Genomic DNA, 22,260 nt, shown 5'->3' on the forward strand with positions numbered 1-22,260 from the left:
GCCAGAACTTCCGTGTCGGAGAATTTTATTATATGGTCGGTCTCACTCAGCGCGTGCTCTGCCACGGCCGGTTTCTCCGCCTGCCCCAACCTGCAATGTCGCTTATGTTCTTTGATCCTGGTGTTGATCGAACGTCCAGTCATTCCGACACAAACTTTTCCGCATGTGCATGGTAAGCGGTACATTTCCGACATTGCAAGTGGGTCTCTTTTATCCTTTGCCGATCTAAGACATTCTTTGGTCTTCCTTGTCGGTTTGAAAATTGTCTTTACGCCGTGTTTGTGCAATATACGGCCGTTTCTGTCCGTCACTCTGGGAATCTATGGCAGAAAGGCCGTACCCGACATTTCTTTTCCTGATTTCTTATTTCGCCGAGTGTTTGGCTCTGTTACACTTCTAATATAATTTGTGGAGTACCCATTGCTCCTCAGAACACTTTCCAGATGTTGAATTTCGCGTTTGAGGTGCTGCGGCTCACATATTCGTCCTGCTCGCGTTACGAGCGTATGAATCATGGCTCTTCTCTGGCTCGGGTGGTCGTTTGATAGTTTGTGCAGGTATCGGTCCGTGTATGTCGGTTTTCGGTACACGCTATGTCCTAGGTTTTCGTCGTCCATTGTGACCAGCACGTCTAGAAATGGTAGTTTTGTGTCCTTTTCTACTACCATGGTAAATTTTATATTGGTGTGGAGGCTGTTCAAGTGTCTTAGGAAGTCACCGAGCTGTTCTTCATCATGGCTCCACACAACGAAAGTATCATCGACGTACCTGTACCACACCTTAGGTTTACAAGTCGCCGAGTCCAGTGCCTGTGCTTCGAAATGTTCCATGAAGAAGTTAGCCACCACTGGACTAAGAGGACTACCCATGGCAACTATATTTACATAATCCCCACTTTCATCCAAGCATTTGTTGTATTTGTCCACCAGCCTTAGAAATCCCTTCTCATAGTTGTCTGCTTCTGGTCGAGTAAGCAAGCTGTTCACTGTATTCAGTGCCTTGGCATCTCTTCTAAAATGTTTCCCATCCAGGAACTCTTTGAACTTCCTGAAGAGGTGAAAATCACTAAGAGAAAGGGTCAGGCTGTTGATAGGAGATGAAAAATTTCCTGTCCTAATTGATCCGGCACGCCTCCGGTTGTAGCAGCAGCAACAAGAGAGCAGGCGTTGTCGTGAAGAACCACTATACTGCGAGAAAGCTTTTCACATCTACGATCTTCGACTGTCCGCCGGAGTTCTCTTAGGATGTCAAATTGTATCGATCGTAGTGCCTTTTGCCATCAAATCCACTAAGAGAACACGCCTGCGATTTCAAAAAATCGTCACCATGAATTTTCATTCTTGTTGACAGATTTTGTCTGAATTTTTGCCGTTTCAACGATTGAGGATACCACCCGAGTGGTTGGCGCTTGCTCTTGGGGGTGAAGCGAGTTACCCGGATCCCGTCTACAGTTACAATGTGATTAAGAAAAGTATTTCCATCTTCGTGATACCGCGTCAAAAATGTCAGTGGTGCAACCATTCTCTGTGTTTTTTGTCGGCCACTCAGTTGCTGGGGGAACCTACAGAGCAAAAATTTTGCTGTGGCCAAGGTGTTCGGATACAAATTTTACCAAGTAAATAACGAGAAATATTTAGGGAAGAATATACGGCTATCTTGCATGATTTAGTTCCTTACTTGATTCTTGTCCTCAGCTCGTGGTCTCGCGGTAACGTTCTCGCTTCTCGAGCACGGGTCCCGGCTTCGATTCCCGGCGGGGTCAGGGATTTTCACCTGCCTCGTGATGACTGGGTGTTATTGTGTCGTCCTCATCATCATCATTCATCCCCATTACGGTCGGAGGAAGGCAATGGTAAACTACCTCCACAAGGACCTTGCGTAGTATGGCGGTGCGGGTCTCCTGCATCGTTCCCCTACGCTCTGTCAAGGAGTATGGGACTTCATCATCATCACTTGATTCTTAAGATTATCTGTGGCGACTGGTGCACGTTGGGGTCGAGTTCCGCCGTGCACATTTCTTCACATCACTTTCTCACATTTATTTCGTTCCTTAATATATCACCATATACTTCCTTCACTTGCCAGTAAGTTTTCGCAGATTTCAACTTTCAGACGTTCAAAAATTGCGTAACATTATAACAAGATGTTAGGAAAATCATTTATCCTGGGACAGAAACCTGATATAAGTTTACGCTGTGCGAATGCACAATATGTCGTTATTTCCTTGATTACCTTCGTAACCGAGTTCAGTATAAATGGAACTCCCAGACTCATGTAGTGTAACGTGTAGAGCACTAGTTGGCAGAACAGGAGTGCCGCATCCAGATTGAGTCAATCCACTTCATTAACAAGTGTTGGTCTGGTTCACCAGCCAGTCCCCACATACTAGCTTTGAACACACACACAGACACACACACACACACACACACACACAAACAACAGAGTTTAAACGTTCACACCCAGACAGTACATACAACATTCCATTATTTGGCGTCATAAGGAACATCAGGCCACAAAAACCAATTCAGCAGCCACAACGATCAAAACATCATCTTTGGTGTCTGAACAGCGCTTGTGCTTCTATTGTAGTTTCTGACCGGTCTCACAAACCTTTATCAATACCGAAAGGGAAGCAATTTGCACAGATACCATCTTGTCCATTATTAAAAATGAACTATACCAAACTTATATCCTGTTCAACTTTTTACAATAAACCCTAAGATTTATTTTTACAGTCCAACTAATCAGCTAAGCTCTTTGTCGGTAGGGTATTGGTACTCGTTGAAAATCCACCCTTCTCATTGGTATTTTCAGGAGTATAAATTGGTTTCCCATGAAGAATGTGGGGAATAGTTGGTCGATCCAGACAGATCCCCGTATATTTGGACAACCCAAATACATCTGGAGCACTACAGATTCCCTAGAGGTTACCCAATAATGTGTATTTTGCTCCAGAGTCATCTAGCCTATCAACACATAATACACGTTGATGTTGGGGGCTTTCTTTGTAAGAGGTTTGTGCTATCCATGTGATCTCGGCGCTTGAAACAAGACTTCCGCTCTTCGAGACACAAAACGTTCGATCGTCATGAACAGTGGTAGTCACTGAGGCCTCAGCCGTTGGATGCTCACATTTTACAGTAGCGGTGAACTGGCGACACTGATAAGCCACAGTTCGAGAACCCTGGGTTTGCCCTGCCAATACCTAGCCATTGCTAACTGAGCCCCCTAAGCGGAAACCCTTAGAGACACTGTTATCTATGGTTTGTGATACCCTTCGTTTGGCTTCTCTGCTCAGTCACGTCCTGCAGGAGAGACCCTGCCAGTAGTCACCAACAGTAAAGCCTCCGACTTAGGGTGGCTACAATAAAGCGGAGTTACCTGATAGGACTGAGACAGATGCACTTACCAAGCAATGCAGGGGAAACTCCTGTTTCAGAGCACAGTAAAACTACTTCGTTTCGTTTAAGTGACAAGGAGGAGGTTTCCCTGGATGAATCGTTGCGTTCATCGACAGCAGTCTTATCGGTCTCACTTGCAGCCACTATTCCTCTAAATGATACTTCATCCTATGGTTCAGTGATCCACAGTGGTTCCTGACCAATAAGGGCATTCTTAGATAATGCCTTCGTGAGTTCATTTCCTGAATTCCCTTTTACTTTAGCATGTAGAAGAATGGATACGCTTCTACTTTTACAATTAAGAAAGACATGTTTCGAAATTCTCTGCTATATTCTCTGAGTATATTGTTTTAAAAAAACCTTGGGTTGAGAAGGGCAGGTTTGCTAACCCCACTAAATCCAAAATTTTCAGTCGTTTCTTATGAAATGGGGAGGGTGGAGAGAGGGCAGAAATACTCCATTCACTGTTGAAGACCATGATACCGTTCACACCAAATGTCGCTATGTTATGTGTGAATTTCGAATGGTTGATTACTCCTGAATTTGTTAATGAAAATTAGCTCCGTGATGAGTGTGCTACCTTATGTTAACCTGTAGCAGTAGGGGCAGATATCGAGCTGAATCCATGGCCCCCTATGAGAAGTCGCTGCTATATGCCAAGTGACGCTTCATCAGTTACGATACAGCTGCCGGATAAGGTTTTAAGAGCACCTAATTCCTTCATAATGCATTGAGTCTACGAATAAGTTGGGGCTAAAAGGTTTGATAACACTGTTATTTCACATTACTTTCCCATAATACCGTAAAAGTAACTGGAGATGCAAATAGAATACGCTTTCATTAAACATCTACATTACTGGCCATTAAACTTACTACACCAAGAAGAAATGCAGATGATAAACGGGTATTCATTGGACAAATATATTATACGAGAACTGACATGTGATTACATTTTCACGAAATTTGGGTGCATAGATCCTGGGGCATCAGTACCCAGAACAACCACCTCTGACCGTAATAACGGGCTTGATACGCCTGGGCATTGAGTCAAACAGAGCTTGGATGGCGTGTACAGGTACAGCTGCCCATGCAGCTTCAACACGATACCACAGTTCATCAAGAGTAGTGACTGGCGTATTGTGACGAGCCAGTTGGTCGGCCACCATTGACCAGACGTTTTCAATTGGTGAGAGATCTGGAGAATATGCTGGCCAGGCAGCAGTCGAACATTTTCTGTATCCAGAAAGGCCCGTACAGGACATGCAACATGCGGTCGTGCATTATCCTGCTGAAATGTAGGGTTTCGCAGGGATCGAATGAAGGGTAGAGACACGGGTCGTAACACATCTGAAATGTAACGTCCACTATTCAAAGTGCCGTCAATGCGAACAAGAGGTGACCGAGACGTGTAACCAATGGCACACCATACCATGACGCCGGGTGATACGCCAGTATGGCGATGACGAATACACGCCTCCAATGTGCGTTCACCGCAGTGTCTCCAAACATGGATGCTGCCATCATGATGCTGTAAACAGAACCTGGATTCATCCGAAAAAATGACGTTTTGCCATTCGTGCACCCAGGTTCGTCGTTGAGTACACCATCGCAGGCGCTCCTGTCTGTGATGCAGCGTCAACGGTAACCGCAGCCATGGTCTCCGAGCTGCTAGTCCATGCTGCTGCAAACGTCGTCGAACTGTTCGTGCAGATGGTTGTTGTCTTGCAAACGTCCCCATCTGTTGACTCAGGGATCGAGACGTGGCTGCACGATCCGTTACAGCCATGCGGATGACTGTCACCTCGACTGCTAGTGATACGAGGCCATTGGGATCCAGCACGGCGTTCCGTATTACCCTCCTGAACCCACCGATTCTATATTCTGCTAACAGTCATTGGATCTCGACCAACACGAGCAGCAATGTCGCGATACGATAAACCGCAATCGCGATAGCCTACAATCCGACCTTTATCAAAGTCGGAAACGTGATGTTACGCTTTTCTCCTCCTTACACGAGGCATCACAACGTTTCACCAGGCAACGCCGGTCAACTGCTGTTTGTATATGAGAAATCGGTTGGAAACTTTCCTCATGTCAGCACGTTGTAGGTGTAGCCACCGGCGCCAACCTTGTGTGAATGCTCTGAAAAGCTAATCATTTGCATATTACAGCATCTTCTTCCTGTCGGTTAAATTTCGTGTCTGTAGCACGTCATCTTCGTGGTGTAGCAATTTTAATGCCCAGTCGTGTATTTCCCCCAATGATCTTTTCCAACTTTTTATAAAAGTGGCAGAAACTGTCAGCGATGGCGTTCTTTGGTATCAGTCGGAAAACTGATGTCATATTTCGTTAGATATTTAAATAAATGTAATGTAGACAGTTTGGCTACTACCACCGTCATGGCTGCCTATCTTATGTGGCTCAAGCACATCTCATACAGTTTGGTGATAGTTTGTAGAAAAGATGGATGTGAACATACGTTTAGATTAAATCTGCACAGTTTCCAGTTGCGTTGTTCCTCTACAGCATTTTGCAGGTGAATCATGTCTTCAACGAGACTGCACGCAGTATTTGTCTCACCATCGTTTCGATATTTGCAGCACTGTTTAACGAACACTTCAAGAATACACAGGTGTTTGTGTGTCCCCCAGCGTCATCTGCCCTCACTCTTATGAAACACATATTGTAAGCTATTGAGTTTGATGTGCGGACTTTAAATGGCAGGGTTGAACGACGGCTGGGGAGATGTGTACGGACGAATAGACGTGCAGCTGTTGAGTAGATGACCACCCAGATGAATGAAGCAAGGGGCTACCAACAGTGTCTCCTCAACGACCGTTCAGCGAGCGCCGGCCGCTGTGGCCGAGCGGTACTAGCAGCTTCAGTCCGGAACCGCGCTGCTGCTACGGTCGCTGCTGCCTCGGGCATGGACGTGTGTGATGTCCTTAGGTTACTTAGGTTTAAGTAGTTCTAAGTCTAGGGGACTGATGACCTCAGATGCTAAGTGCCATAGAGCTTAGAGCCATTTGAACCATTCAGCGAGCGTTGCTGCACAACATGCGCCTTGTTCATACAACCGCGCTGACTGCTGTTCATCGGCGACGAGGACTGGACTTTGCACGCCAGTACCACAAGTGGACGTCCACTGAGTCGTAAATGTTGTAGGTTGCATCCCCACTTAGGCTAAAGATTTTAAATAGTTAATGAGCATTATTTGTTTATGGCAAGCTGTATGTATGCTAAAAAGTACCGTGCAGTTCGCAACCTGCGTTTAATTAACGTTCCTCTACCTGCCTAACTAGCTGAGAGAATCGATTCTCATGCCTCTGGAAGCCTAAGACATATCACCTTCAATTGAAATACGGCTAGTAAATCACTGTAGTGTACAAAATGGCTCTGAGCACTATGGGACTCAACATCTTAGGTCATAAGTCCCCTAGAACTTAGAACTACTTAAACCTAACTAACCTAAGGACATCACACAAACCCATGCCCGAGGCAGGATTCGAACCTGCGACCGTAGCAGTCCCGCGGTTCCGGACTGCAGCGCCAGAACCGCACGGCCACCGCGGCCGGCTGTAGTGTACAACTCAACCATTAGGTTAATGAATGTTTTCCTTTTTTCTACATCTACATCTACATGGATAGTCTGCAAATCTCATTTAAGTGCCTGGCAGAGAGTTCATCGAACCACCTTCAGCCGGCCGAAGTTGCCAAGCGGTTATAGGCGCTACAGCCTGGAACCGCGCGACCGCTACGGTCGCAGGTTCGAATCCTGCCTCGGGCATGGATGTGTGTGATGTCCTTAGGTTAGTTAGGTTTAAGTAGTTCTAAGTTCTAGGGGACTGATGACCTCAGAAGTTAAGTCCCATAGTGCTCAGAGCCATCTGAACCATTTTTTTAACCACCTTTACAATTCTCTATTATTCCAATTTCGTATAGCGCGCGGAAAGAATGAACACCTGTATCTTTCCGTACGAGCTGTGATTTCCCTTATTTTATCCTGGTGATCGTTCCTCCCTATGTATGTCGGCGTCAACAAAATATTTTCGCATTCGGAGGAGAAAGTTGGTGATTGGAATTTCGTGAGAAGATTCCGTCGCAACGAAAAACGCCTTTCTTTTAATGATGTCCAGCCCAAATCCTGTATAATTTCTGTGACACTCTCTCCCATATTTCACGATAATACAAAACGTGCTGCCTTTCTTTGAACTTTTTCGATGTACTCCGTCAGTCCTATCCGGTAAGGATCCCACACCGCGCAGCAGTATTCTAAAAGAGGACGGACAAGCGTAGTGTAGGCCGTCTCCTTAGTAGGTCTGTTACATTTTCTCAGTGTCCTGCCAATAAAACGCAGTCTTTGGTCAGCCTTCCCCACAACATTTTCTATGTGTTCCTTCTAATTTAAGTTGTTCGTTATTGTAATACCTAGGTATTTAGTTGAATTTATGGTTTTTATATTAGACTGATTTATCGTGTAACCGAAGTTTAACGAGTTCCTTTTAGCACTCATGTGGATGATTCATACTTTTCGTTATTTAGGGTTAACTGCCATTTTTCGCACCATTCAGATATCTTTTCTAAATTGTTTTGCAGTTTGTTTTGGTCTTCTGATGACCTTATTAGTCGATAAACGACAGCGTCATCTGCAAACAACCGAAGACGGCTGCTCAGATGTCTCCAAAATCGTTTATATAGATAAGGAACAGCAAACGGCCTGTAACACTACCTTGGGGAACGCCAGAAATCACTTCTGTTTGTAAGTAGGCTGTTTATGTTTTCTCTATGTAAGTAGGCTGTTTATGTTTTCTCTATGTAAGTAGGCTGTTTATGTTTTCTCTATGTAAGTAGGCTGTTTAGGTTTTTTATTGGTAACGCCACCTCTGTATGAAAATCACTGGCTGTGCTGTGTGCAGTCTGTGGCTGCTTTGCATTGTTGTAATACTCGCCATTGTAGTGTTAGGCAGCTGGCTGTGAACAGCACGTAGCGTTGCGCAGTTGGAGGTGAGCCGCCAGCAGTGGTGGATGTGGGGAGAGAGATGGCGGAGATTTGTAATTTGTCATGAACTGATATATATATTATGACTTGTGATGATATTAAGGTAAATACATTGTTTGTTCTCTATTAATATCTTTCATTTGCTAACTATCCCTATCAGTAGTTAGTGCCTTCAGTAGTTTGAATCTTTTATTTAGCTGGCAGTAGTGGCGTTCGCTGTATTGCAGTAGCTTGAGCAGCGAAGATTTTTGTGAGGTAAGTGATTTGTGAAAGGTATAGTTTAATGTTAGTCAGGGCCATTCTTTTGTAGGGAATTTTGAAAGTCAGATTGCGTTGCGCTAACAAAATATTGTGTGTCAGTTTAAGCACAGTCTTGTATAAATTGTTCAAAGGGGACGTTTCATGTTTTACTCGATGAGTTTCCGTCAATTACTACGAACTGTGACCTCTCTGAAAGGAAATCACAAATCCAGTCATATAACTGAGACGATATTCCATAAGCACGCATTGTCTACTAAATGTGTGAGACAGAGTAGCCTGCTGAACATTGTGAGTAATTCTGATCCTTAGCGGTAGGTATCAGTGAAGCCAAACATTTAATGTGATGATGACTGTTGTTTGAGAAACAGGACTTAGTGCTGCAATTCCTCAGATAATCAAGTTACTGTCAACCTGTTGTTAGTGTCCGTAACTGTTTGAATAAACTGTTCAGAAAGAGTTTTGCGCCAGTTGCATATCTGCAGTCATGTATTGGCCTATATTCTAGGGGAGAAGAGAGTGGAACAAAACGCCTTATAAAAGAAAGAAGAACATTCTTTTTGTGAAAGTAAGTAAATAACCAAAATCAAGGCAGTCTGAAAGTGCGTATTTTTGCAGATATGTGAAGTCGAAATTTACTGCTGGGTAACATTCAGGATTGAAAGGAGGATATAAGATGAACATCGACAAAAGCAGAACGAGGATAATGGAATGTAGTCGAATTAAATCGGGTGATGCTGAGGGAATTAGATTAGGAAATGAGACACTTAAAGTAGTAAATGAGTTTTGCTATTAGGGAACAAAATAACTGATGATGGTCGAAGTAGAGAGGATATAAAATGTAGACTGGCAATGGGAAGGAAAGCGTTTCTGAAGAAGAGAAATTTGTTAACATCGAGTATAGATTTGAATGTCAGGAAGTCGTTTGCAGTGACTGTAGCCATGTATGGAAGTGAAACGTGGACGATAAATAGTTTAGACAAGAAGAGAATAGAAGCTTTCGAAATGTGGTGCTACAGAAGAATGCTGAAGATTAGATGGGTAAATCATGTAACTCATGAGGAGGTATTGAATAGAACTGGGGAGAAGAGAAATTTGTGGCACAACTTGACTAGAAAAAGGGATCGGTTGATAGGACATATTCTGAGGCATCCAGGGATCACCAATTTAGTATTGGAGGGCAGCGTGGAGGGTAAAAATCGTGGAGATAGACCAAGAGATGAATACACTAAGCAGATTCAGAAGGATGTAGGCTGCAGTAGGTACTGGGAGATGAAGAAGCTTGCACAGGATAGAGTACCATTGACAGCTGCATCAAACCAGTCTCTGGACTGAAAACCATAACAATAACAACAACAACAACATTCAGAACCATGTTGCCCCACCCCCACACTGTAACATGCTTGGCCGGCCGCGGTGGTCTCGCGGTTAAGGCGCTCAGTCCGGAACCGCGCGAATGCTACGGTCGCAGGCTCGAATCCTGCCTCGTGCATGGATGTGTGTGATGTCCTTAGGTTAGTTAGGTTTAAGTAGTTCTGAGTTCTAGGGGACTGATGACCACAGATGTTAAGTCCCATAGTGCTCGGAGCCATTTGAACCATTTTTTTGTAACATGCTTGATTCCTCCTCGGTACGCTGCTCAGTCCTTCCCGGCTGTTCGTCAGTGACGCTACTGAGATCATCCAGTACGCAAGGACTGTTTCTGCGATGACGCACAGCAAGTTTCCACCCATACCAAGCATACTTAGTCAGTGTTTATGTTAGGAGATACCGCACGCCATTCCATTCGTGTTGTATACCATGCAAGAGGTAGTCAGCGAATACCGCGAGAGGTCGCCACCACACACACACACAACACGCCTGGTACCACTCAGTGCCGTCCAGCAGCCTCCAGATGGCGCTCACAAACCCGGACCTAGTCCTGCTTGCATGTCCCTTCCCTCAGTGTATCGTATACGCCTGCCGATAGTGTGGTCAGCCACCCTGGGGAGCTCTGTCAATCACGGACTACATTGCTTCCTACTCATACTGGCGGTCATGCAAATCCTTTTGCCGATTGGCACGAAACACCGTGCGCCATAGACACTCAGTTCCGAACCAGCAGTTAGTTCAGTTCAGTGCCTGCAGCCAGCTCGATTACAGTACCCTAAAGTCTACATTTCTGATTTAGCAGTCGCTAATTACAGAGAATTAGGATATTAACAGAGTGTCTGCAATATTACTATATCATAGACTGCCGAGAGAGAGAAAAGTTATTTAGATATCTCTGTATAAGGTTTAGGTCACCAAGTGTCGTACATCACTCTTTTACAAAGTTAAATACTATTTTCTAACATACTCTTAATAAATGTTAGTGTTTATTTCTTATCGAGTTGCCACATTTCTGTTAGAGCCACACTGTGAAACAAGTATTTAATTAAGAGGCGTACAATCAGCCACACCGGCCGTATGGCCGAGCGGTTCTAGGCGCTTCAGTCCGGAACCGCGCTGCTGCTACGGTCGCAGGTTCGAATCCACGAACAATACGAGACTGGAATAGAAGGGAGAACCGATAGAAGTACTCAAAGTACCCCCCGTCACACACCGTCAGGTGGCTTGCGGAGTATGGATGTAGATGTGATGTCCATAGGTTAGTTAGGTTTAAGTAGTTCTAAGTCTATGGGACTGATGACCTCAGATGTTAAGTTCCATACTGCTTAAAGCCATTTGAATCAGCCACCACTAAGGAACTACAACAGAGAAACACTTTTCTGCTACAGTGTATGTTTGGGCTAAATGAATAATAGTATTCAGTTACTACAATCACAACAACTAGGTTGATTCCTGCCACTTGGAGGAACGTGTACACGAAATGTGTGCTGTGTGCTCGTGGACCATCGTCTTGAAAGATGAGCCTTTCGCCAAAATGCTTAACTGTGGATCTGCAAAATACGTTAGAGCATCCTGTCACTTTACTGCATGGCGCTTAAATTACCCTGTAAACTGAGGAGAGGCGTTAGATGTCCGTACATGGTACTGGCTCAAAACATGACCCCCAGTTCCCTGCTAAACACGGGGGACTGCATGTCTGAGATATGCACGGAAAACTGGCTGCCTCCACATCCTTCTCCGATCATCAGGGGTCAGAAAATTCCTGCACTAAACGATGAAGAGAGCCCGATATCACGGTTTCAGGTCCATTCCACGTCTTCCCTAGCCCACTTTCTTGCCGCACCACACTGCTAGTGGCTTCCTGATATTCGCAATGACGGTAGCATATTGTCTAGGTTGACACAACCCTCTCAGTTGCCTCCAAAAAGGTAGCTCGTAGCTCTGTTGCACCGCAGGTGTCCACTACGAGACAGTTCATCACTATTTTGTGTCTCAGGATAGCAGGTGAATGTTCAAAACACGTCGCTGGCTAGAAACTTTGATTGTTAACTACCCTTATTGCTATAAAAAGACAATGCACGTTTTTGAAATAACCATTGGAGGCATGTTGACAGTCTGAACAGTATACACAAGCCTCATTTCTATACTCAGTGCACTGTACTGAAGAACAATGAGTGTGGGTTTACTTTAGCCTCTGTTACACAGGTGACTGTACGTAGCGGTTTCCTGTGGTCAAAAGAGTATCGACAAAGACGTTTCTGGTATAAAAAAACCACGAACTATGAAAGTCGTGAGGTTGGCGTAAAACTATTTTTTGACGGTTTAGATGTCTGCATGATGTACAAGCATCAAAATGGCACGTAGTTATTGTTACAAAAACAGAAGCACCCAGAAAACATGGGCAGATGCCACTGTAACTCTGTAGACGTGAACATCATCGGTGGGTATGTAAATGATTAGTGCTGCAATTCACTTTGACAGGAAAAACGGTCACCAGAGTGCGTTAATGTTGTTCATGTAAGGGGCCTGAGCATCAGACGTTGAGTGGTTACTGTGAATGACACGGAGATGCCACACGCTCCTGTCAGACAGGTTGATGAACACCTGACAGAGTCTGAAGTGGGCCTCATTGGGAGTCTTCATTTGGCCAGTTGGTCGAATTGTGCGATATCCATTTGTGTGGTTTTTTTTTCAGACATGTCCGGAAGAACAGACGCCACACACATAAATTTACGCGACTTGGCGGCAATTAAAGATCATTCAATGCAGATGCAATCTTCGTCCAACCTCGTGTAGGAATCGGCGTGAGACTGCAAGCAATGAGGTTATACTTCTGTGGACAACAAGATCCCCAGGTCTGTCCCCGATAGAACTTGTGTGGGATTTCTCGGATATGAATTCCATCCCAGTGCCAGTATCCAGGATATAAAGGAACAGTTGCTTGCTTCAGGAGATGATACAACAGCTTTACGACACCCTTCCCAACCGAATCAGTGCAAGTATCCAGGCCAGAGGGGGTCCAATGTCATACCGATAAGTGGCCTCATACTGCCAACTTCTTTGTAAATTTGAATTTGACTCAACGTTGTAATCACTAAAATGACATCACATACCCTCTGTACCGTCCCCAGTAGAAATATTACAAAAACTTGAAAGTGGTATTTGAAAAAACATTTAATATTGGATTATACGTGAACATTAACCGCTCAGGCGATGTGTAATTTTCTCTCATGTGTATTATTATTATTATTATTATTATTATTATTTCTTTCCTTTCTCAGACGTTATGTCTGGTTAAAAATGGAAAGTGACGCGGACCTTGATCAAGCGTGAATTCCTTTTAACCGTACGGTATATGTTACATTGCATTTAGGAACTCTCAGGTAATTGAACATGTATCAATAATTACAGATTTCTGTAGTTGTACATATACGTTTGGATGTACCTGTATTGCGTTGATGTACTGGTGGATATTGTGTGGTATGACTCCTGTAGTTGATAGTGTAGTTGGTATAATGTCAACTTTATCCTGATGCCACATGTCCTTGACTTCCTCAGCCAGTTGGATGTATTTTTCAATTTTTTCTCCTGTTTTCTTCTGTATATTTGTTGTATTGGATATAGATATTTCGATTAGTTATGTTAATTTCTTCTTTTTATTGGTGAGTATGATGTCAGGTTTGTTATGTGTTGTTGTTTTATCTGTTATAATGGTTCTGTTCCAGTATAATTTGTATTCATCACTCTCCAGTACATTTTGTGGTGCATACTTGTATGTGGGAACGTGTTGTTTTATTAGTTTATATTGTATGGCAAGTTGTTGATGTGTTATTTTTGCTACATTGTAATGTCTTCTGGTGTATTATGTATTTCCTAGTATTGTACATCCGCTTGTAATGTGATCTACTGTTTCTATTTGTTGTTTGCAAAGTCTGCATTTATCTGTTGTGGTATTGGGATCTTTAATAATATGCTTGCTGTAATATCTGGTGTTTATTGTTTGATCCTGTATTGCAATCATGAATTCTTCCGTCTCACTCTATATATTGCCTTTTCCTAGCCATGTGTTGGATGCGTCTTGGTCGATGTGTGGCTGTGTTAGATGATACGCGTGCTTGCCATGTATTGTTTTCTTTTTCGAATTTGCTTTCATCGTATCTGTTGATGTTATGTGATCTAGAGGATTGTAGAAGTTGTTATGAAATTGCAATGGTGTAGCCGATGTATTTATATAAGTGATTAGTTTGTGTATTTTGCTAGTTTCTGCTCGTTCTACAAAGAATTTTCTTAAATTGTCTACCTGTCCATAATGTAGGTTTTTTATGTCGATAAATCCCCTTCCTCCTTCCTTTCTGCTTAATGTGACTCTTTCTGTTGCTGAATGTGTGTGATGTAGTCTATATTTGTGGCATTGTGATCGTGTAAGTGTACTGAGTGCTTCTAGGTCTGTGTTACTCCATTTCACTACTCCAAATGAGTAGGTCAATATTGGTATAGCATAAGTATTTATAGCTTTTTGTCTTGTTTCTTGCTGTCAATTCTGTTTTCAGTATTTTTGTTAGTCTCTGTCTATATTTTTCTTTTAGTTCTTCTTTAATATTTGTATTATCTATTCCTATTTTTTGTCTGTATCCTAGAAATTTATAGGCATCTGTTTTTTCCATCGCTTCTATGCAGTCGCTGTGGTTATCCAATATGTAATCTTGTTGTTTAGTGTGTTTTCCCTTGACTATGGTATTTTTCTTACATTTGTCTGTTCCAAAAGCCATATTTATATCATTGCTGAATACTTCTGTTATCTTTAATAATTCGTTGAGTTGTTGCTGCCAGTAGTTTTAGATCATCCATGTATAGCAAATGTGTGATTTTGTGTTGGTATATTCCAGTAATATTGTATCCATAATTTGTATTATTTAGCATGTTGGATAGTGGGTTCAGAGCAAGGCAGAACCAGAAAGGACTTAATGAGTCTCCTTGGTATATTCCACGCTTAATCTGTATTGGCTGTGATGTGATATTATTTGAATTTGTTTGGATATTAAGTGTGGTTTTCCAATTTTTCATTACTATGTTTAGGAACTGTATCAATTTAGGATCTACTTTGTACATTTCCAATATTTGTAGTCACCATGAGTGGGGTACACTATCAAAAGCTTTTTGGTAATTAATGTATGCGCAGTGTAGCGACCTTTTTTTAGTTTTAGCTTGATATGTCACCTCTGCATCTATTATCAGTTGCTCTTTACATCCTCGTGCTCCTTTGCAGCAGCCTTTCTGTTCTTCATTTATAATTTTGTTCTGTGTTGTATGTGCCATTAATTTCTGTGTAATGACTGAAGTTAATATTTTGTATATTGTTGGTAGGCATGTTATGGGGCGATATTTAGCTGGGTTTGCTGTGTCTGCTTGATCTTTAGGTTTCAGATAAGTTATTCCTGGTGTAAGTGTATCAGGGACTGTGTCTCGGTCTGCAATGTAACTGTTAAATAATTTAGTTAGATGTGAATGTGTTGAGGTGAACTTCTTTAGCCAGAAATTTGCTATTTTATCTTTTCCAGGGGCTTTCCAATTGTGCGTAGAATTAATTGCTCGGGTGACTTCATGTTGCAAAATTATCACTTCAGGCATTTGTGATATCATCTTGTATGTGTCTGTTTCTGCTTGTATCCATCGCGCATGTCTGTTATGTTGTACCGGGTTTGACCATATGTTGCTCCAGAAGTGTTCCATGTCTGTTATGTTTGGTGGATTGACTATTTTAATGTGTGTGTTATCTATTGTCTGGTAAAATTTATTTTGGTTTGTGTTGAATGTTTGGTTTTGTTTCCTTCTATTTTCACTTTTTTTGTATCTTCTAAGTCGTTTGGCCAATGCTTGTAATATTTGCTTCTTGTCATCTAATTGCTCTATCGCTTCTTTTTGTGAGATTTTACCTAACCTTTTTCGTTTTTTGTCTGATATTTCATTTCTTATAAATTGTGTTAGCTGTCCGATGTCTTTTCTCAGTTTTTCTATTCTGATCTGTAGCCTGAGTTGCCATGCTGGTTTTGTGGGTTTCTTCTGTGTGTTGGTTGGTTCTGATCTCTGCCTAGTGTGTATATTTAGTGTTGTGAGTGCTCCTATATAAACCAGTAGTTGTAACTCTCCCATAGTTGTATTTTCTTTTATTTTGTTGTGTAGGATTGTGTTGATAGTTGTTATTGTTGTTTCGACTTGTGGGTTATTTGTTGGTCTATGCAAGAATGGTCTAATGTCTGTATTTGTGTCTATGTATTCTATATATGTCAGCTGAAATTTTTCTTCTATATCTAACATGTGTGTCACTTCGTGTTCTATTTGTGCTTGTTCTGGTGGCTGTCTTAAGATTTCGTTTTCCTCTGATTGTTTAATTGATGCGTGTTTTCTTTGTTTGTTTACTCTGGAATGTTTGAGTCCATTACTGTATTTTCTTCTCCTTCTGGTTGCACATTATTTTGTTCCAGTATTCGTTATACTTGTTGTTTGATGTTTTCTAATTCTGACTGGGGTATCCTGTTATTTTTGATTATTACACGGATCTGATCAGCTAGTCGTTGTTCTGTTAAAAATTTTAATTCTGGGTATGTGGTAATAAATATTGCATATACTTGTGATCTGTATCCAGTTGTGTTGGTTCCTAAGTTTGCTGCTTGGTAATAACAGAACATGAGCTGTAGGTTAACTTCATCTGACCATCTCATCCTCTGTCTTTGTTTTCCTTCTAGGGTGGTTGCAGAAAGCATATCCTGCAAAACACCTCTATTTAGATTTAAATCATTTTCCGTGTGGTTAGCAGTGTCGTTACCATTGTGGACGGGCATAGGGTTCAAGCGTCGTCCCCGAACATGACAGCACTTGTCCGAGGCTTCATTAGTTCTGTCCTGAACCAACTAATCACATTAAAATGGGGGTTAGCCCTATTAGTGGTTTGTTCTTTTCGTCGCCTTTTACGACTGGCAGAACATACCGGAGGCCTATTCTTTTCCCGGTCCTCCACGGGGTTTATTATTATTATTATTCTCCTAAGCAAAGAAGGGAAAGGAGAAAGGTGGAAGGAGTATGCAGAGAGTCTATACAAGGGCGATGTTCTTGAGGACAATATTATAAAAATGGAAGAGAACGTAGATGAAGATGAGATAGGAGATATGATACAGCGTGAAGACTTTGACAGAGCACTGGAAGACCTAAGTCGAAACAAGGCCCCGGGAGTAGACAACATTCCATTAGAGCTACTGACAGCCTTGGGAGAGCTAGGCCTAACAAAAATCTACCATCTAGTGACCAAGATGTGTGAGACAGGCGAAATACCCTCAGACTTCAAGAAGAATATAATAATTCCAATCCCAAAGAAAGCAGGTGTTGACAGATGTGAAAATTACCGAACTATCAGTTTAATAAGCAACGGCTGCAAAATACTAACACGAATTCTGTACAGACGAATGGAAAAACTGGTAGAAGCCGACCTCGGGGAAGATCAGTTTGGATTCCGCAGAAATGTGGGAACACGTGAGGCAACACTGACCCTACGACTTATCTTAGAAAATAGATTAAGGAAAGGCAAACCTACGTTTCTAGCATTTGTAGACTTAGAGAAAGCTTTTGAAAATGTTGACCGGAATACTCTCTTTCAAATTCTAAAGGTGGCAGGGGTAAAATACAGGGAGCGAAAGGCTATTTACAATTTATACAGAAACCAGATGGCAGTTATGAGAGTTGAGGGACATGAAAGGGAAGCAGTGGTTGGGAACGGAGTGAGACGGGGTTGTAGCCACTCCCCCAATGTTATTCAATCTGTATATTGACCAAGCAGTGAAGGAAACAAAAGAAAAATTCGGAGTAGGAATTATAATCCATGGAGAAGAAATAAAAACTTTGAGGTTCGCCGGTGACTGTGTATTTCTGTCAGAGACAGCAAAGGACCTGGAAGAGCAGCTGAATGGAATGGACAGGGTCTTGAAAGGAGGATATAAGATGAGCATCAACAAAAGCAAAACGAGGATAATGGAATGTAGTCAAATTAAATCGGGTGATGCTGGGGGAAGTAGATTAGGAAATGAGAGGCTTAAAGTAGTAAAGGAGTTTTGCTATTTGGGGAGCAAAATAACTGATGATGGTCGAAGTAGAGAGGATATAAAATGTAGACTGGCAATTTGAAGGAAAGTGTTTCTGAAGAAGAGAAATTTATTAACATCGAGTATAGATTTAAGCGTCAGGAAGTCGTTTCTGAAAGTATTTGTATGGAAGTGAAACGTGGACGATAAATAGTTTAGACAAAAAGCGAATAGAAGCTTTCGAAATGTGGTGCTACAGAAGAATGCTGAAGATTAGATGGGTACATCACATAACTAATGAGGAGGTATTGAATAGAATTGGAGAGAAGAGAAATTTGTGGCACAACTTGACTAGGAGAAGGGATCGGTTGGTGGGGCATATTCTGAGGCATCAAGGGATCACCAATTTAGTATTGGAGGGCAGCGTGGAGGGTAAAAATCGTAGAGGGAGACCAAGAGATGAATATACTAAACAGATTCAGAAGATTTAGGTTGCAGTAGGTATTGAATGAAGAAGCTTGCACAGGATAGAGTAGCATGGAGAGCTGCATCAAACCAGTCTCAGGACTGAAGACCACAACAACAACAACAACATTATCATTATCATATAAAATTCTGTGTGTGGCATCAATAGTAAAGATGCCACATAGTTTCAAAAGTTGGCTCCACTACGAGAGACACCGACGACAGCGCCCTCTAGCCGGTGCTGTCGAGGTCTACGAGCATGGCGACTGCTTCAGCCATTTCATCAGGTGCAGCCAGCCAGGACACGTCGCTTTAGCTTCGCACTTGATTCCACGTTATGTATCTTATTGCTTGAGTAAAAGTGATTTAAATTTATACAGCAGTACCGACGTGTTTCACCTTTTCCTGATCCAACCCACGCGCCGCCTTCCAGGCGGGATACAAAACTGTGGATCATTTTCTAGTGCAAAGAATAAAAAAGATGCACTCTGACAATAATGGACCATGTAGATGGAAAAGAAACCATCTTTTTTCATATTTTATCCGTTGTCACTCTCTCTCGTCTTCGATTCGAGTAGTCGGACATCTTGGCGAGTGCTGTTGAATGTAAGCATTATTATACTTGTAATCAAATAATATATTAGTTTCATGCTATTATTAACTTTTACTTGTAAGAGGTAAGCCCTATCTCATGTCCATTTCCTTTGAATATCAGTAATTCAAGTTATTTTCAGCGCAACAATTGCAGCCGCCGTTGCAGCCACAGCCGCCATTACGTGGCAATTTTAATTTATGAAATTAGCGGAAGCGGATTATTCGCACGCTTCAACTATAATACATATTTTTTCCACAGCCGCCAGCCGCTGCAACGGAAGACATAGCTTTAAGATTTTTATTTTCAGTTTAACAGCCGAGATTCAGAGCCACGACTCAGGCTACAATGCATCACGAAAGAAAACGGTAAGAAATTATTCTCTCGCGCGTGTGTGGGCAAACGCAAATAATAATCAGAGATCTCATATTTGATCAAAAACGTTTAGCCGAGGCAAGAACCTAAAAAAGTTTATTTCAGTTTTCAACTTATATGTAGCTTACAATTATTAACGTGATTAATGATTTTGCTAAGGAATAAGTTTCATTGAACAAACCGCCTTACAAAAAGCAATTTAATTCAAATCAAAGAAAAAATCAAAATTAAACTAATAACCAGATTAACAATTAATTTTGAGAAAAGCCCACCACGTAATAACGACATTTATATAAAAAGAACGAGAAAAATATATTATATTATCATAAATCACGCGAGACCTCTCAACCTGTGAAGTTTTATTACGTTTCCTTCTCCCTTTCTGGGCGCTTCATTTCCATTTCACTGATTACAGCTCAGTAGTAATATCCTTGTCCGACGGCTGCTAGTCTTCGAGTAGTGGTGCAAGACGACGCAGAAGGGATTCCATTACTTGTTCACGGAGGGCAGGTGCAGATGTGAAGGGATTACAATGTGTTCTCGAGCGGTTCTAGGCACTTCAGTCCGGACCCACGCGGCTGCTACGTCGCAGGTTCGAATCCTGCCACGGGCATGGATGTGTGTGCTGTCCTTAGGTTAGTTACGTTTACGTAGTTAGTCTAGGGGACTGACGACCTCAGATGTTAAGTCCCATAGTGCTTAGAGCCATTTGAGCCATTTTTACAATGTGTTCGGCGCACTACACGGCGCTGCTCCCTTGTGGTGGTAAGACGTGGTCAACGGGAACCTTCATGAGTATCCCTGCCACCCTAATATCTCGTCTATGTTAAAGTTACTTGAACTTCTTTAAAGTTGTACATTTTTTCAGTTGTATAGGTATGTGGAAGGAATCATCGTGGCAGCCGGCCGAACTGTTTTAGGGTAGCACAGGTCACTGACGACTTTTCCCTAACGGAAAATGACAAAGAACCCCTCGAGTGCGAGGTCGCAAAAGGCCAATGATGTTTACAGCATTCGACGCCTCACGTGTACTCTACGATACAACCACAATGTTGGCTGCTAATGGCAACAGGGGACGAGACTGGAGGTATCCAGTGGTGAGCACAGCTTGAGGCTGTGGAGCGATATTGAACTGCTTAGACGACGAGTAATTCACAAGAGTGCTACACTGCTATTGGTGTTGATACGAAGCAGAGGAATGGCAGCGAGAAACGAGGCAAACATTGCGTTATATCTACAACAACAGTTGCCGAAGTTGACATTTCGTCAGAAAGGAACCCAAGGAATTTCGGAAAGGGAGAAAGAAGTGGCAGATGAAATATTAGCGTTTCTGCAAAATGAGTCAGTGGAATGTGTGGTGTCGTATACCCTCGACTATTCTGTCTCTATTGAAACGTAGTAACGGTAAATCGTTGTCCATGGAGCGGGTACTGAACATAATTACGTACACGGAATATCGTCCGTAGCATAGTACAGAAAAAATCATGAACAGATTTTGAATAAGTCCGTGTCAATGTGACCTTGTAGTGCACAAGAAAAACTACCGATATTCAAGGGAGGACAAGGCGCACTTGTTACAAAAACTGTTGTTTGGGCGTTTCAAGGATACTCGATACAATTTACAGGTTGTGCATGGTGGTGACCTGGTATGTTATGCACATAAAATGGCGCGCGACATAGATTACAGTGATTTCAAGGGAATCAGTGGATGGTTCCATAACTTCAAACAGCGCTACAGAATTGCACGACGTAAGATAACGAAAGTTCAAACAAAGCGTCAAACTGACGATGCACAGCAAACTGCGGAAACAGAACAAAATTTGTGGATGAGGTAAACAAGTTTCTCCTAACGTCCCGTAAGGAATTTGTTTTCAACTCCGACTAATCGGGATTTGAAGAGAAAATGCATGTGAAAGAAACTCTGGAAATTAGAGGTACCAAGTGAGTTGCATCAAAATCAACTAACATCAATGCCTTAACGAATTCGTATACAATTATGCCGACTGTTAATCTGGATGGTAAATTGGCTGGAAAGTTGTTTATTGTGCTGCGAGAAGCTGGAGGTGCTCTGTCCCCCTACGATTCTTTCTCGTGTGCGTGATCTCGCAAGGGAAGAAGAGAATATTTACAATCGCACCAAAAAGTATTGGCAACGTGCGTATTTATCGTTTCTGGTTACAAACGTCGCACCTTCCGGTACACAGCACATGTACGTGCTACCTCACATACCAGACATTACAATTCTGCCCACAGTGCCTACAATTAACAAAGAAATGCAGTGTTAAGGGCAAACATGTATCTCCTCTGCACACTAAAAGTACTGGCACAGAGCGTGGCTTCTCGGTATATTGCTGGGTTTTCAGGTACCGGAACGCCATCTGCTGACGCAGTACACTCTGCGTATTGTTGACGGCCCAGTCGCTAGTATGTTGCTGTATTGCGCGATAGTGGTCAGCATGGGGCCGAAGAAGAACGAACATTCAGTGGCGTTGCGTGAGAGAGTGGTATTGCTCCATTCACAAGGGAGAAGCTATCGACAAATCGGAGAAGAGATGTTTGTTACCTACACCACGGTACGAGCCATCATTCATAAATATAAAGAGACTGGAACAACAGTGAATATTGTCGTCCTGGACGTCCAAAAGTGCTTACAACCCGAGAGCGTCGCCGTATCATCGCACTTGCTCGGAAGGAACCTGCTACAAGTGCAACAACTATTGCTGAGGTTGT

At 42.5% G+C, this 22,260-nt stretch overlaps 1 protein-coding gene across 1 annotated transcript in view; it reads right to left on the minus strand.

Annotated features, from left to right (window-relative positions):
• LOC126471596 (uncharacterized) overlaps positions 1-22,260 on the minus strand; it is a 100,852-nt gene that overhangs the window by 21,038 nt on the left and 57,554 nt on the right. The window lies entirely within an intron of this gene.

This window comes from Schistocerca serialis, chromosome 3, assembly GCF_023864345.2.
Source record: "Schistocerca serialis cubense isolate TAMUIC-IGC-003099 chromosome 3, iqSchSeri2.2, whole genome shotgun sequence".
Lineage (NCBI taxonomy): Eukaryota > Metazoa > Arthropoda > Insecta > Orthoptera > Acrididae > Schistocerca > Schistocerca serialis.